The sequence below is a fragment of the Nannospalax galili genome, unplaced genomic scaffold (assembly GCF_000622305.1).
Source record: "Nannospalax galili isolate Female #2095 unplaced genomic scaffold, S.galili_v1.0 scaffold728, whole genome shotgun sequence".
Classification (NCBI taxonomy): domain Eukaryota; kingdom Metazoa; phylum Chordata; class Mammalia; order Rodentia; family Spalacidae; genus Nannospalax; species Nannospalax galili.
Window position 1 is genome coordinate 2481409 of NW_008358642.1, and position 14683 is coordinate 2496091.

General features: G+C 36.4%; 1 pseudogene; it reads right to left on the reverse strand.

Moving 5' to 3' along the window:
• Positions 1–391: 391 nt before the first annotated feature.
• On the reverse strand, positions 392–878 carry LOC103724813 (annotated as a pseudogene).
• Between the last annotated feature and the right edge of the window lie 13805 nt (positions 879–14683).

Sequence of the window (14683 nt, forward strand, 5' to 3'; positions counted from 1 at the left end):
AGGGGTCCCCAACAGGAGGCTCAGTTATCCATATTCCATTTTTTAATTTTTATTGAAATTTTTAGAATTTCATACAATGTTTCAATTATATTTAGACATACTCCCTTAATTGCAACCGTCCTCCATTGACTGTTTCATATATATATATATATAAAAAAAATACATATGAATATATATGTATATTTTTTCATGGAGGACAGACTGTTTGTAAACATCTGGACATTTCTTGGGTCTTCTCAAGACATGCCTTAGGGATGGTGGGATGGTGGGTGGATGGGGGAGGCTTCAGAGGGAACAGCAGGAAGGCAACTTGGCTCCCCAGGCTGAGCAGTTGTCTTTATTGTGACTGACCAGACAACTGACCAGCTGGGAGTCAGGCGGGACAAGGGGCTCAGCCCCACTGGACTCTGAGCTGCAGGGTCCACCCTCCAGTTGGAGGTGCCCACAGGGAGAGGGGAAGCTCGTGCACTGGAGACCAGCCCACAGGGTACTGGAAGAGACTGGCTCTGATGGGTTCAGCCCTGCTGCTTGGTGCTGAACTCACCCGCTTAGCTCTCTTCTGCATCCAGTCCTCCAGGTGGCCCTCGAGAAGCTCAGCAGTCTCTAGTGGCCATTCTCTGGCTCGCCTCTCCTCCACCTGGATGTTCAGCTCCTGCAGGTCTTCCTCAGACATGTGGGAAAATCTGCAGTTGGAGCCAAAGTCACACTGACCAGTCAGCAGGAACTTCCTGCAGGGTTGCTTGTTCTGTTCATCCAGTAAGATGGCAGCTGCATCTTGAAACTCTCCAGTGCTAAAGCCCATTCAGGTGCTTTTTTCGGTTGTGGAGGTTGTCCTGGAAAAAGCAGTCACAGTAGTTGCAGAAATATCTCTTCCCCATGGCCACCTACTGTTATATATATATCCCTACCAAGTCAAACCTGTGTCCCCAAATGCCCTTCCATGTGGGTCCCTCCATGGGAGCCTGGTCAACCTATCCAACATTGCACCCTTAAGGAATGCTGACATGCTGCCTCCTCTCAGCAGCCACCAGTAGCCAACTGTTCCTCAGCTAGGGCTCCCTACCCACCCACCCCCACTTCCATACTGGGTATGTCTGCCTGGAGTTTATGTGGGTCTTCTGCATGCTGCCAACATTATTATGAGTTCATATGAGCAACTGTCCAGCTGTCTAGAAAACTCTGTTTCCTCGTGGTCATCTACCACCTCTGGCTCTTATAATTTATCTGCCCCTCCTTCCTCAATGATCCCTGAATATTGGGAAATACAGGTCTGAAATAAGTATTCTATTTAGGAATTTTCCACACATCTGCCAATTGTGGGTCTCTGTGCTGATCACCATCTGCTGCAAGAGAAAACTCTGTAGAGTGTTGAGATGCATTAATCTATGGGCATAACATTAAATCGTTAGGAGTCAGTTTAATACTATATCCATTTAGAAGAGTAATAGTAATAAGCTTTCCTTTATAGCCTATGGTTTGTCTTGCCACAGGTTCCTAGGACTGACATCAGTGTCAGGTATGGGTTAAATCTTGTGAAGTAGATCTTAAATCCAATCAGAAAGTAGCTGGTTATTCCCATAGCATTTGTGCCACTCTTGCAGCAGTGGGCATAGCTTGACAGTCACTTGTTATAGCTCAGAGAATTCACAGCTAGGTAAGATTGATGGTTATTTTCTCTTCCAGTAGCATGCATAGCATCTTCCAACACTGTGAAAGCTAGATGGTAAAGACTAAGTTTTAAAGTCAGTATACTCTTGATTTTTCCTTGTTTGTTCTATGACTCATATATGTAGTGTTTTCATCAATGGGATCTTACTATCAAGTTCTGGGAGGTAATCAAGAACAGGAGTAGCCACTAGTACTGTTTGAGAGTCTATGGAAACCTTGGTCAACTTTAAGATGCTTGTATAATTGTAGATTTCCACATAACTTTTTGTGAAGGCCTTTAGTGTTAGTTATCCCTCCCCATATTATTTTGCACTGCGCTACTATTCTCCACCCTTTTAACCATTCCTACTCCATTATTCTCCATCCCCCCCCTTTATATCACTTTATTTTTATCTCTGCTCACATGAAGCCTTCCCCCATGACTATTTATTAGTTTCCTGACCTCTATGGATTCTCCAATTGAAACATGCATATCTAAGGATTTAGAGAGAGCATGCTACATTTGGGTTACCTTACTCAGGAAGATAAATGGACCATACTTTCATTATCCAGTCATCAGCTGATGAACATCTAGGTTGTTTCTGTGTCCTGACTATTGTGAATAGGGCACCAATGACCATGGATGACAGATTATCTCTGTAGTAGGATGTAGAGTCCATTGGATACATGCCCAAGAGTGATGTAGCTTAATCATGTAGTAGATCTACTTTGAGATTTTTCAGAAATCTCCACATTGATTTCTATAGTGACTCTGCCAGTTTGTACTCCCACCACCAGTGAATAAGCGTTCCCCATCCCCACATCCTCACCTGCATTTTTCTGATTCACATTCCAGAGAGGGAAGAGAGGAAGTTCCATTGATTTTTATTAAGTGGGCTGACAAGCACTATAAACAACATTCTTCTTTTTAAAAACATGTTTAAATTACACATTTTCACAAATGTTGACTCTTGAGTCAAGGGAGGGGAGTTAAATAGAAACAGACTGACTCATTTTACAAGGCATATTGTATAAGTTGTTTCAGTAGGCAGAGAAATCCTGGTAGACATGGAAGAGCTTGCTCCTGATCCAAAATAAACAAGAAAAAAAATTCTGTGTATTAAAGAGTAACTTGAGGGCAAGGACACAGAATGCTATCAAGATATTTCCTTCTTCCTTTAGATGCGTGTATGATTTCTGCCTGAATGTAAGAGAGTTGAATGTCAGCCTTCCTAAATTTATTTTGTGTCAACTGTGTACAAATTTATTTTTAGGTGAGAAGAGAATGAAGGGAAGAATATTAATTCCATATGGCTTTAAGCATATACTAGAAAGTTGAGCATGTATAGGCTTCCAAATATCTTTTGGCTAGTTGACATTTGCAAACATTGAGCTAGGTAAGCTTTCCCTGTTAGCAATATTAAGGCTTTAGGAGCAAATAAAGGATGTGTGAAATTAAATATGCCATTTGAGTATAGTGAAGAAAATGGGAGACTATAGGCACTGCAGGTAGAAATCCTGAGAATCACATTACTTGCTATATGAAGCATCCTATTAAAGCACTACAGAGTGTAATTATGTTGTCTGTTATTTAAAATATATGAAATACTGGCTTCTTTTCCACCATCTCACTTTAAGGTCCACAATTTTGCTGAATGGCAAATGATCTACTTTAATGAAAGAGCACTCTTTTAATTTCCTGAATATCCTATGAATTTTCATGGGAACAGAAGGCAGTGCTGATAGGAAGTGTTAATAAGAATTGTTTAAGGATGCAACTTGGAGACCAACTAATTGTACTGCTTTCTATGGTGTGTGTGTGTGTGTGTGTGTGTGTGTGTGTGTGTGTGTATTACAGTTGTATAAAAACATGATGTGTATGCTGAAACTGTATTAGGAGCGAAAGATTTCTAAAGGAACAAATATTCACTCTCCGAATAGAATAGTATGCAAGAAAGTGCCAGTCATTTGATTCCAACATCTAGAGAAGTCACATGTATCTGACTATGATTAATGCTAATCTGTGCACAGGAAAATATTTTAGAAATGTTCAACTGTGGAAATAGCTTTAGAGGTTTTTCCAAGCTTTTAAAATATTTTTATTTTATTTTAAAATTTTTACTGTTGTAAATTATGGATAACATAAAATATAACATCTTAACTACTTTTAGCTATACAAGTCAGAGTGTTAAATACATTGACATTGTTGTGCAGCAATTCTCTGCTCCTGATTACTTTTCCTTTTGTAGAATTGAAACACTACATGCATTAAATAATAACTTTCCAATCAATTTTCCCCAGATCCTACCAACCATTCTTTTGCTTTGATTATTATATTTATTAACTTCTATATGCTATACCCATTCAGAAATAAAAGCAATTAAAAATGCATGCATACTAAATCATTGCATTAAATTAAATCAGATTTTATTTACTCTGTGTGTGTGTGTGTGTGTGCATGTGTGTGTGTTTTCCTTTCTCTGTCTCTCTCAGTCTTTCTCTCACACATGGGTATATACACTCTTACTTGTTTTTTGTATGTGCATAAATAATAATATATACAGACACTGTATATCTAGTCATAACAACTGAAGCACTAATTATGAAATATTATCAACAGAAATCAGAACTTTTAAAAACCAGCTCTTAGGAAGTGCATTCATCTAAGGAGCCTAGGATTTAAATATATAATATGATCTGATATTCCTGATATGTGTGAATACCCATAAGTATATGCATTTTGTTTGATTTTATTATTTTTCTTTTGCTGCCAAGAAATATTAATCATTGTTCAACTGACTTCAAAACGTTTCCAATATTTCCAGAAAACATTTAAGTAGGAAACCCCCCAAGTTAATTTTATAGTTAACAAAACATTGATCCTTAATATAATATCAATAGTCTTATAATTTTATGTGTAACGCAATAAAATAGATTTTATATGCTAAATATATCAATGATTTTACTAGCTAGATGTATTAGTTTTAGTATTTTCTTTTTTATGTGTATGAGTGTATTGCCTGCATGTATATAAGTGCAGCAATGTCATGCAGTTTCCACGGTGGTCAAAAGAGGGCATCGGATCCCCTGGAACTGGAGTTATAGGCAATTGTTAACCATTATGTGAGTTCTGGGAATAAAACCTGGGTCCTCTGCAAGAGCAACAAGTGCTCTTAACCACTGAGCCATCTCTCCAGCCCCACTTTTAGTATTTTCAATTTTCTGTTTTCTACATGAACAGTAATGCCATTTGCAAATAATGACCAGTGTTATTTTTTATCAATTAATAAATATTTTAATTGAACTGGTTAGAGAATAGTGTCTTGAATAACTCAACATGAAAGTGTGGCTATTTTCATTTTAGTTATAATATTTCAGTAAGTTTTTGACAACCTTTAGTCAGACTTGAGGCATCCCATTCTATTTTCAAATTGTGTTAAAAATATAATTTTCTTTATCAATTACAAAAATACATTCTCTTCTTTCATGCTGGTAATTGAGTAAGTTATAATAATTTATTTTGTTACATTAAGATTTTAGCATCACTGGGAAATGTTCTTGCTTTTTTTCATGTACTCTACTTTATTGAGATATAGTTCACATGCTCATAAATCTTGATGATCTGAAAGCCCAGTGACTATTATATTCATAAATCCATTGTTTAAACAACTATGCAAATTCCAGATGAGTTTTGTTATTGAAAGCAAATGAATAGTTATGCATTATTCATTGTCCAGTTCATGTTTGGGTGGTCTTATATAAGTCAAATTCACTGCTAGGACGCACCTGTCATCTGAGCCCCTCCTCCCACTGTCCTTAAGACAACCTGAAAAAGAATTCTCTAAACCCGGGTTTGAAGAATCTTAACGAGTTTATTGGACTTGCTAACTAAGCTTGGGGTACAGGTTTACTCACAGAAGAGTGAGTGCACCCCCCTCCCATTCATGGCTGTATTGGAAAGTCCACACCCAAACATAAATCCAGTGGCTCCCAACAGCCTCACAAAATGCTGGCCTTAGTGGTTTTCACAGCTTTTTTACCATTAGTTCCTCCCTTGCAAGCAGCTAAAGTCAACCGAGTGGCTGGAAGAAGTAAGGGGAGTGACTCCTTTGCAGAGCTTGGGAAGGAGGTGGGACCATGGCTCATCATCACAGGGTCAGAGGAACATCCAGGTCACATCTTGCCTTCAGCCTCTGATAAGGACTAATTTACTTTCTGTCTGAAAATCTGCCTTTTCTGGGAATGTTATATAGGTTCAAAATATGACCTTTTGTGTCTAGCTTTATTATCTTAACCTAATGTTTTCATAATCCATACTTGTACCATGTATTAAAAGTTCATTATTTTTTATGACTAAATAATATTAAATTGATGGATATTCAACTTTGTTTATTCATTAATACTTTGATGAACATTTGCTTTTTTTGCTGATATGTATGTCTTTAAAAACACCTGCATACAAGTATTTTGTGTTTGTTTTTAATTCCTAGGAAAGGAATTATTTGTTTGATTATTTCATAAATATATTTACATTTTGGGGGGGACTACAATCTGATTTCTAAAGGGGCTGAACCTATACTTCATGTAGCATTATTTGCACATAATAACTTTATGTTAGATTCTGTCTCTGATCATAGCAGTTCTGGTGCATATGCAGAAATATTTTGTTGTGGTTTTGATTTGCATTTTGCTAATTACTAATAATGTTGGCCATCTTTTCTTCTGTTTCTTTTTTGTTTACATATTTTTTCTGGAGAATTATCTGCTTATGTAATTTTCTTATTTAAAAAAAAATTCAGCTATTTTGTTTCATGATTGTTGTGCTGGGAGCTCATGATACATCCTGAAAACAAGTCCCTTGTAAGATGTGGGTTTTCAAAAATTGTTCTCACCTTTTGTAGTTTCTTTTCACTTTCTTGGTGACTGCTGCTAAAACATAAAAATTAATACAATTTATCTTCTCTTCTTGTGTTCTATTAAGAATAGTGGGCCTCTAAATATCACACATTGTCTAGATCTCTTTGTTGGTCAGTAATGAAACAGATTCTGGATAACTGCTTTTCTGTAACAAAGAATAGAAAAGCATGCAATTAATTTTTCTAATCCTAGTTCTTGGCTTCCTTGAATTATTGAATATCAAGAGGAAATACTCTACCCCTAAGAATCTTTTAAGAGTAGGAGACTCACATGTAGGGATATGTATATAATCATAGAAACTCATTGAAGATATCTCACTTCATAGGACCAGAGTGGCATGGTAGGCATTTAATTAAAAACGTAAATTGACCTTCATAAAGCACCACATTACTTTCTCAGTTTTGGTTCCTGTGTATGCCTCTCAAGAAGAGGCAACTTCTCCTGATATTGTATAGGCACATTTGATCATTGGCATATAGTTTCTAAATAGATTAAATCAATTTTCATTTATGTTTCCATTGATTTTAGTGTGCTTCTTTTTTGTTGGCTTTTAATACAGATCAAGATTCTGTTACATTATAAAAATTTTGTGTGTACGCCTTTTTCCTACTGATACATCCACAGCATTCACAGTATTCACGCCCAACGCCAAGAAAATATAATTGATTTATTCTCCTGGTATCTTCACTTATCACAATCATTTCTTATTAAAAGGGAAGAAATAAAATTATCTCTTTATATAGAAAAGAGGGTATATAAGAATATCACTAACCTTACTGAACTGTGAACCCTATGAGCTACAATAATGACTGGACTGGCAAGCTATGCCTACAGATGCAATAGTGCCATGAATGTTATAGGAGTAATCAGCGACTCTCTAGTGCTGACACAGAAGTGTTTCTGGGGTGTTCTTATTGGGAGTCAATTTGGGATCGGGCTCTAATTTGCTATTCATTTGTGGATATGCTTTTTCACAATATAAGCAGCCTCTCTCTCTGTCTCTCTCTCTCTCTCTCTCTCTCTCTCTCTCTCACACACACACACACAAATGGGGGTTGAAGAGGTGGCTCCGTCATTAAGAGCATTCGCTGCTTTTACAGAGTACCCATATCAGTTTCCCACACTCACATTGTGGTTCACAAATATCCAGAACTCCTGCCCCACATTCATTGGTATACAGAGATGCACACAGGTAAACATTTATACACATAAAATAAAAGTAAGTAAATCTTAATAAAAGAACAAATGTGAACATTAGAAAGTGATTTATAGGGAAAATGGCAATTAGACCAGGATAGTAGGGACATGGGAGAGCTACAGGTGGTGAGTGGTTGAAACAGGTCAGTGCGTGTTATGTACATGTACGAAACTGTCAAAGAACAGATTTAATTAGTAATAAAAATTCACTAAATAAATTCTTAATCAAAACTCATTTCTTAAAGAAAATAAATTTCACATGGTTTTTAAATATTTGATAATTTCAGACGTGAATATTATTTTTACATTATTTTCAGCCCTACTCCTCCCCCCTTCAGCCTTCTCATGCCCCCTAACACCCATGCTCAATTTCATGACCTCTTCTTTACTTATTGTTGTTACATATACATGCATGTGTGTGTGGATACAGTGGTGTTGTGTTTAGGGGTGTTTAGGGGTGACCACTGTAGGATGGATAACCTATCAGGGAGCTGGTCCCTTGAGAAAACCAATTCCTCCTCCTTCAACAGTCATTGATTGCCTACAGCTCTTCACCTTGGGGTAAGACCTTGTGAAACTTTCCCCATCCATGTTGGTGTGTCAACTTGTTTTGTCATTATGCAGGTCTTTTTTAGGCAGCCATGTTGTGGACTGGTCAAATAATTTAATGCTTTATTATTAAAATTAATAAGGAGATGGTATTCTTAATTTTTTGCCTAAATCATTTGATAATTGATCCATGGCTTCATTTTGAGGAAAAGAGAGTAAAAACACCCTCTGGAAACTCACTGAATGTCATATATACTAGTGACAAGTTATTTTACAGATTTTATGTCAGTACATGTTGATATTAAACTTATATGAATCTCTATCAAAATTAGCTAAAAGTAGACATTTCATTGTCACAGGCTCATTTAAATCCAGTATTATAAATTTGTCCATTTAAGATCATGAAATCAAATATTTGGAAAAAATACATTTTTCTGCAGTATTCTGAAGTTGGTGGCTAAAACACTAAAAAATAAGTGAACTGAATTTACAAATTGGTTCTTTAAGTTTATTCCCTTAGGTAGATACCATGGATATGCTTAGAATTCTTAAGCTGGAATTAACTTTAAAGTACTGCTATATACAAGCATAATACAATTTATTTTGCAGAGATTTTTCCCTAGGGGAGATAAATTTTTTTTTAATTTATTGAGAATTTCATACATATGTATAATGTGTTTTGATCACATCCACTCCCACTCCCTCCTCTCCAACTCCTCCCATATCTCTCCATCACCTTTTTTTCTGACAACTTCATGTATTCTTTTTTTCTTTTTTGGAGGGGAGCTTTTTGCTACTCTAACAGTCCCCCCTCTGAAAAGGTAGCCCTAAAATCTTTTAGGGGTTACATAAGAGCTCCCAAATAATTTTGACATTTTTGGTCTTTGGAACAGAGTATGTTACTAAGAGGCTCAAGGACATTTTGACTTTTAACCAAGAAACTGGCTACTTTTCTTTGGGGTCTTTTTACCATAACTGCCTAGCCAAGTCCTACTTTCTATACGTATCATCCATCCTCTGAGGTAGTTACCCAATTGCTGATAGGGAATCTGGATGCAAACCACTCTGGCGGTCTGAACAGGGATGCTAGGTGAGGCAATTGGGGTACCCCTTCAGTGGGTCTATCTAAAAGACTCCCAAATTGAATAACTTTTATCTGTAGGGAGAAAAGAAAGTCCTTGACTTAGGAGATGTAAAGGAGAAGTAAAGGCAAGAGTAGTTAGCATTACAAATTCTAGACAGGGAACCAGAAAAAAATCAGAGCCGGGCAAATTTCAAATGTTCGTATCAGAGTCCATTGGACTTTCTTGATGAGAGCTTCCAAAAACATCCCTCTATTGGGTTTCTCCTCATTTTTCTTTTGTCTGCCAAGGCTAGACTCAAGAGTTATAGACTTGGAATTTGTTTTCAGGGAGTGTTGATAGCTGTTGGAATGGCTAGAATCAGTGTCAGTTCCCTTTCAAAGGCTTCTAGATAGGGGGAGAAAACAAATTTATCCATCGTTCTAGAACAATAGTGGGTTGTCTCCTTTAGCTACAGGTGGGCACTACAGTATTGGAGACCAAGATTTGAAGTCTTACATCTGAGCAACACTTTCTGCTTAGAAACAAAATCATCAATGAGAAATAATTTCCTAAATAACATTTTATGAAGGATATTTTTTGCTCCTTGCCCTCCAAGGTGGACTAAGTTCCAGGGCACTATGGAGCATCTCTCAAAATGTCCTGTAACTTTGGTGAGGCACCTATCCTCTTGTTCAGAAAGGCCATGGAGACCTCACCAGATGGACTTGAACCAGTGTCCACTCTACAAAAAGGAGGGTCAACTCAGAGGAAACATTTCCTCCACGCTTCCAAGTGAAGCCAGCCACAGTCAAGTAGGACCTTTGACTTATCTTCACATAGATGGAACTGGTAAAAGAAAGGAACCAGGGGCATCTCCAAATCCCATGTGACCCCTGAGGAACAGATCTTCAAACGACCTTAAGAGTAAAAATAAGTTGGCTTATTTTGGCCCACTGTATGGTCTTAAACACCCAAAAGGAAAGTATAACCGAAGATTAAAGTGATAAGTATATTTCTTTAAGAGTTCAAAGGCTTATACTTCCCAGACATTAGGGATAAAAAATTTTAATGCATATGGGTTTCAGGATCTCCTTCTCTCTGCTTGCTAGTACAAGTGTAGTTTTGCCTGGTCAGTCTTTCTTATGCTGTTCTCTGAAAAGACACTGCTTTTGACTGACAGTAATTTTTTATTCAATGTTTCCGTAACGGTAGAAAGATGAGGAGAAATCAAGATGAGAAGGACGGGAAGAGAAGGAGGCAAAGATCACAGAGATGAATCTGAATTAGGTAAGGAAGAGTTTACCTCTAGAAAAGAATCTGAATAGTTATTAGTGAGTGATTGTGAAGCTGACCAGGGCACTGTAAATACAGAGGGAATTGGGTTAAAGACAGGTGATATAAGGATGCCTAGTTTCTTCTATATAGTTCCTCTCAGTATTATCAAAATACAGGTAGACTCATGACATCTTAAATCATTTTTCCACTTTCATATGGTATATATCTTTGTAGTTATATTTATTTTAATGGGACAGAAAAAGATGGACTATTTAAGCTGGCTAGGTTAGTGCTGAAAAAGAAGTTTCAGGGAGATGGCCTTATTGGGAGTCAATTAATTTGGGCTCTGGCTCTGATTTGCTGTTCAGTTATGGATATGCTTCTTCCCAATATAGGCAATGGGAAAGGACAGTGATGAGGTAAGACTGTCTAGGATGCAAATTCCAGATTTTCCAGCTAGCAGTGTAAGATTCCCTATTAAAATTACATCATCCAAGATGGATCCTCATCTGCAAATGCAGAAATCAGTAACCACCTTTAAGGTGGTTGTCAGGATCAATTGATATAATTCATGCACTGTGTCTTACAGGAACTTGTCATATCTTTGTCCCAAACAAATATCATCATAAATGTAGGGGACCTTTATAAAGTCTCCAATTATAGGCTGTATTTCCAAGTTGCTCTAGTATGTACACAGTGCTATACCAAAACACCTTGAAATGCTAATTTAGAAACAACAGGAATTTATTGCTTATAGTTAAGCAGTGTGGGACTCAAGATCAAAGCATTTGGTAGATTTGGTAAGAGTCTTTTCTGCTTCAGAGATGGTACCCTGTGTGGGTTCTCACATAAGAGAGTGAAAGAGATTTCTCAGTTCCCTTTTATAAAACTGTTGATCTCATTTGGGAGATGATCTAAACACCTTGAAAAGATCTAACCTCTTAATACTACTGCAATGGATATTAAGGTTTAACATGAATTGTGAGGGAGCACTGACTGTATACTATCATACAAGTAAATATAGGTAAGGTATAAAATCATTCACATTTATACACACACACACACACATATATATATATATATATATATATATATATATATATATATATATATACACACAGAGACATCAGTATAGATAGATATATAGAAGAAAAAGGTTAAAATCAGTCTGCTTTAAAAATACATTCAGGAATGTTATTGAGACAGGAAGTATTGGACATTTCAGCAAATAAGTCCAATATAGATTTTATGGCTATTTCTAAAAATATCACATAATCTTCTAAACAAAGTCATATTTTTATGGTTTGCAGTCTTTGAAACCTTTCATCCCTTGAGGGGTGAAATCTTGAAGTGGAACAACAAAACATTTAAGTAGTGAAAGGAAACTGATGATATCCAACAAGGCTTTTAAATTAATGAATGATTCCAGTCCAGCATCTGCAGTATAAAGGTGAATCCCCCTTAGGGATTTGCACCATGTGACCTTTTTGGAGGAAACGGCATTCAAGTAATCTTCAGTATTTCCTGACACTTCCTATAGGTGAGCCAGATGTGGCTGGCATTCTCTCAAATGCATGGTTGCTTCCAATCAGTTCCTCTAAGGTTTCAGAAAGATCCATTGAGGAGTTCATCAGAATTTTTAAGGAAAACTATAACTACAAGCTACTATATTTCTCCTATTTGAGTTCAGGGCCTGGAAAAAGTATATCCTACACCTTGGCTTTGTAGTTATTGACCTCAATCCTCTGTGGCATGTGTCTTCATTATAATGTAACCACTCAGAGTTATTGCCTTCTCAGGAATCACACCTTCAGTAGCTACTCACACTGAAGGTTCTCTCCCCTTTGATTACAATTCCTTATTCTTCAAGTTCTCATATTTTAAAAAAAATCTATTTTCACAATACTGGATCTCATAGAGAACAATGCATTCTTATCTATTTATATTTTTCATAAAAACTACAGCTTCTTTTCAGCCTTAGTTATTTTCCATGCAGCTCTTAAGCACCTCAAATGATTTGCAACAAGAATGCCAGAATCTGGAACTAGAGAGATGGTTCAACAGGTTAGAGCACTGGCTGCTCTTGCAGAGGACTCAGGTTCAATTCCTAGCACCCACATGGCAGCTAACAACCATCCATAACACTAGTACTAGGGTATCTGGTGCCCTCCTATACCTCTGCGGGCATTGTACATCACAGATGAGCTAACTTACATGCAGGCAATGCATTCATACACATAAAATAAATATAATAAATAATTACTTAAATCAGTTTTCAAAGAAAAAAAAAAGAATGCCAGAATCCAATTTGAAATGCTCCAGTGCCAAGCCAAATCTATTCTCTGTAATATCAATTTTCATACTCTACAAAAGTGACAATCGCAATCATGCCAACACAGTCTTACAAATAATACTGACTCCTCAGAGCTAAGAGCCATTGAGATGCTTTGTAAATGATGATTGAATATGAATGGCCAAAAGACAGAAGAATGAGATTCAGGTAGAATAAGGTGCTTTCTTCACACCTGGGATTTATGTCAATAATGGGTTTCAGATCTGTTTAACTGTAGGTCATCATGTTTGTCTCCTTTTATGGCATAGAGTCCTTATGGATTCGCCCACTAAATAGTAAACTTCATAGGTATAAAATCATGATGTAATCATTCTCTGTACCATTGCATGTATATCAGAGCAAAGTGCCCAAAACATGGTTCAGAATGGATTATTATCCCAACTATTAATTTCAAATAAATAGCAATTTTACCAACCTTCCAGGAAATCCTCTTTTTTCACTCTCATCTTCTTAGTAAAATTAAGACCTAGGGTATCTCCTACCCATATTTCATGCCACAAATCCCATCCTACTGTACATTTATATGTAATTGAGTGATGTATGGTTTCTCCATTTATTAAAAGAGGGTTTTTCAATTACAGAAATTTGATCTATATCATGACTTTCATTTTGTCCTGTATTTTTCCCAATTTGTTATTTTATCTCATGTGTCTGCTTTCTGCCTTCCCCACTTCTCTGCTCTCTTATTTCACCTTTACAGACATGATTGGATCTTTCCCACTGATAAAATGTCCTCTTTTGCTATGTCATTATTCATTTCCAACCATTGGCTTGATGTCCTTGTTCAAATACTCTTCCTTTGATGGACATTTCTACTTGACTTTTTTACTTTCTAACCTCTGATTCCTACATCAGGCCAGCAGAGGAGCTGCTCTGCTAGCATTAAAGTCTCTTTTCCACACCATGGATGATTCCTCCAGAGAGCAGTTTGTGAGATGCAGTTTAGGTTGTAACGCATTTATTAGGAAGACAAATCTCTGTGAGTTTCAGTCCTGCCTCATCCACATAGGAAGTTCTAGGCCAGTCAAAACTACACAGTGAGACTCTCTCAAAAATAAGTAAGTAAATGATGAATAAATAAAAAATCAACAGAGAATGCATATCTTTTTGAACAAAGTAAATAAAAGAATTTTAAATTATACAAATACTAAAATAGAGCATTTTTATTCAAAAGAACACATTTCAGTACCTAATCTGAATATAATACATATTTGTTCACCTATGTTTAAGTTGTCTCAAATGTACTATGTATACATAATCAAACTACTTTATGTTCATATTGACCACTAATTTCAGGAATCTGAATATTTTCTATTCATTATTCCTTTAAATGTTTAGTTTTCCTTTAAATGTTTAGTTATCTGTTAGGTTCCTGAAATGGCTGATGGTCTTCACTGCATGCTTCCATAATGTATCCATCAAAATTATGGAGAAAATTACCCCTAGAGATTTTTCATTACTGATGGTACCTGCCCCTGTACCCTGCCTTTACAAAATTCTTTTTTTCCCAGTTAATTATTTAATAACCACATACTTAGAAGAAACATTTCATTATAACAGCATTGGCATATTCAATAACAATTTTCTGACCTAAGATGCATCTTTTTTAAAATTGGCTATAAATTTTTAGGTTTACAGTTGAATTGTTACAGTTATACAATATTGTACTCAGTATAAACCC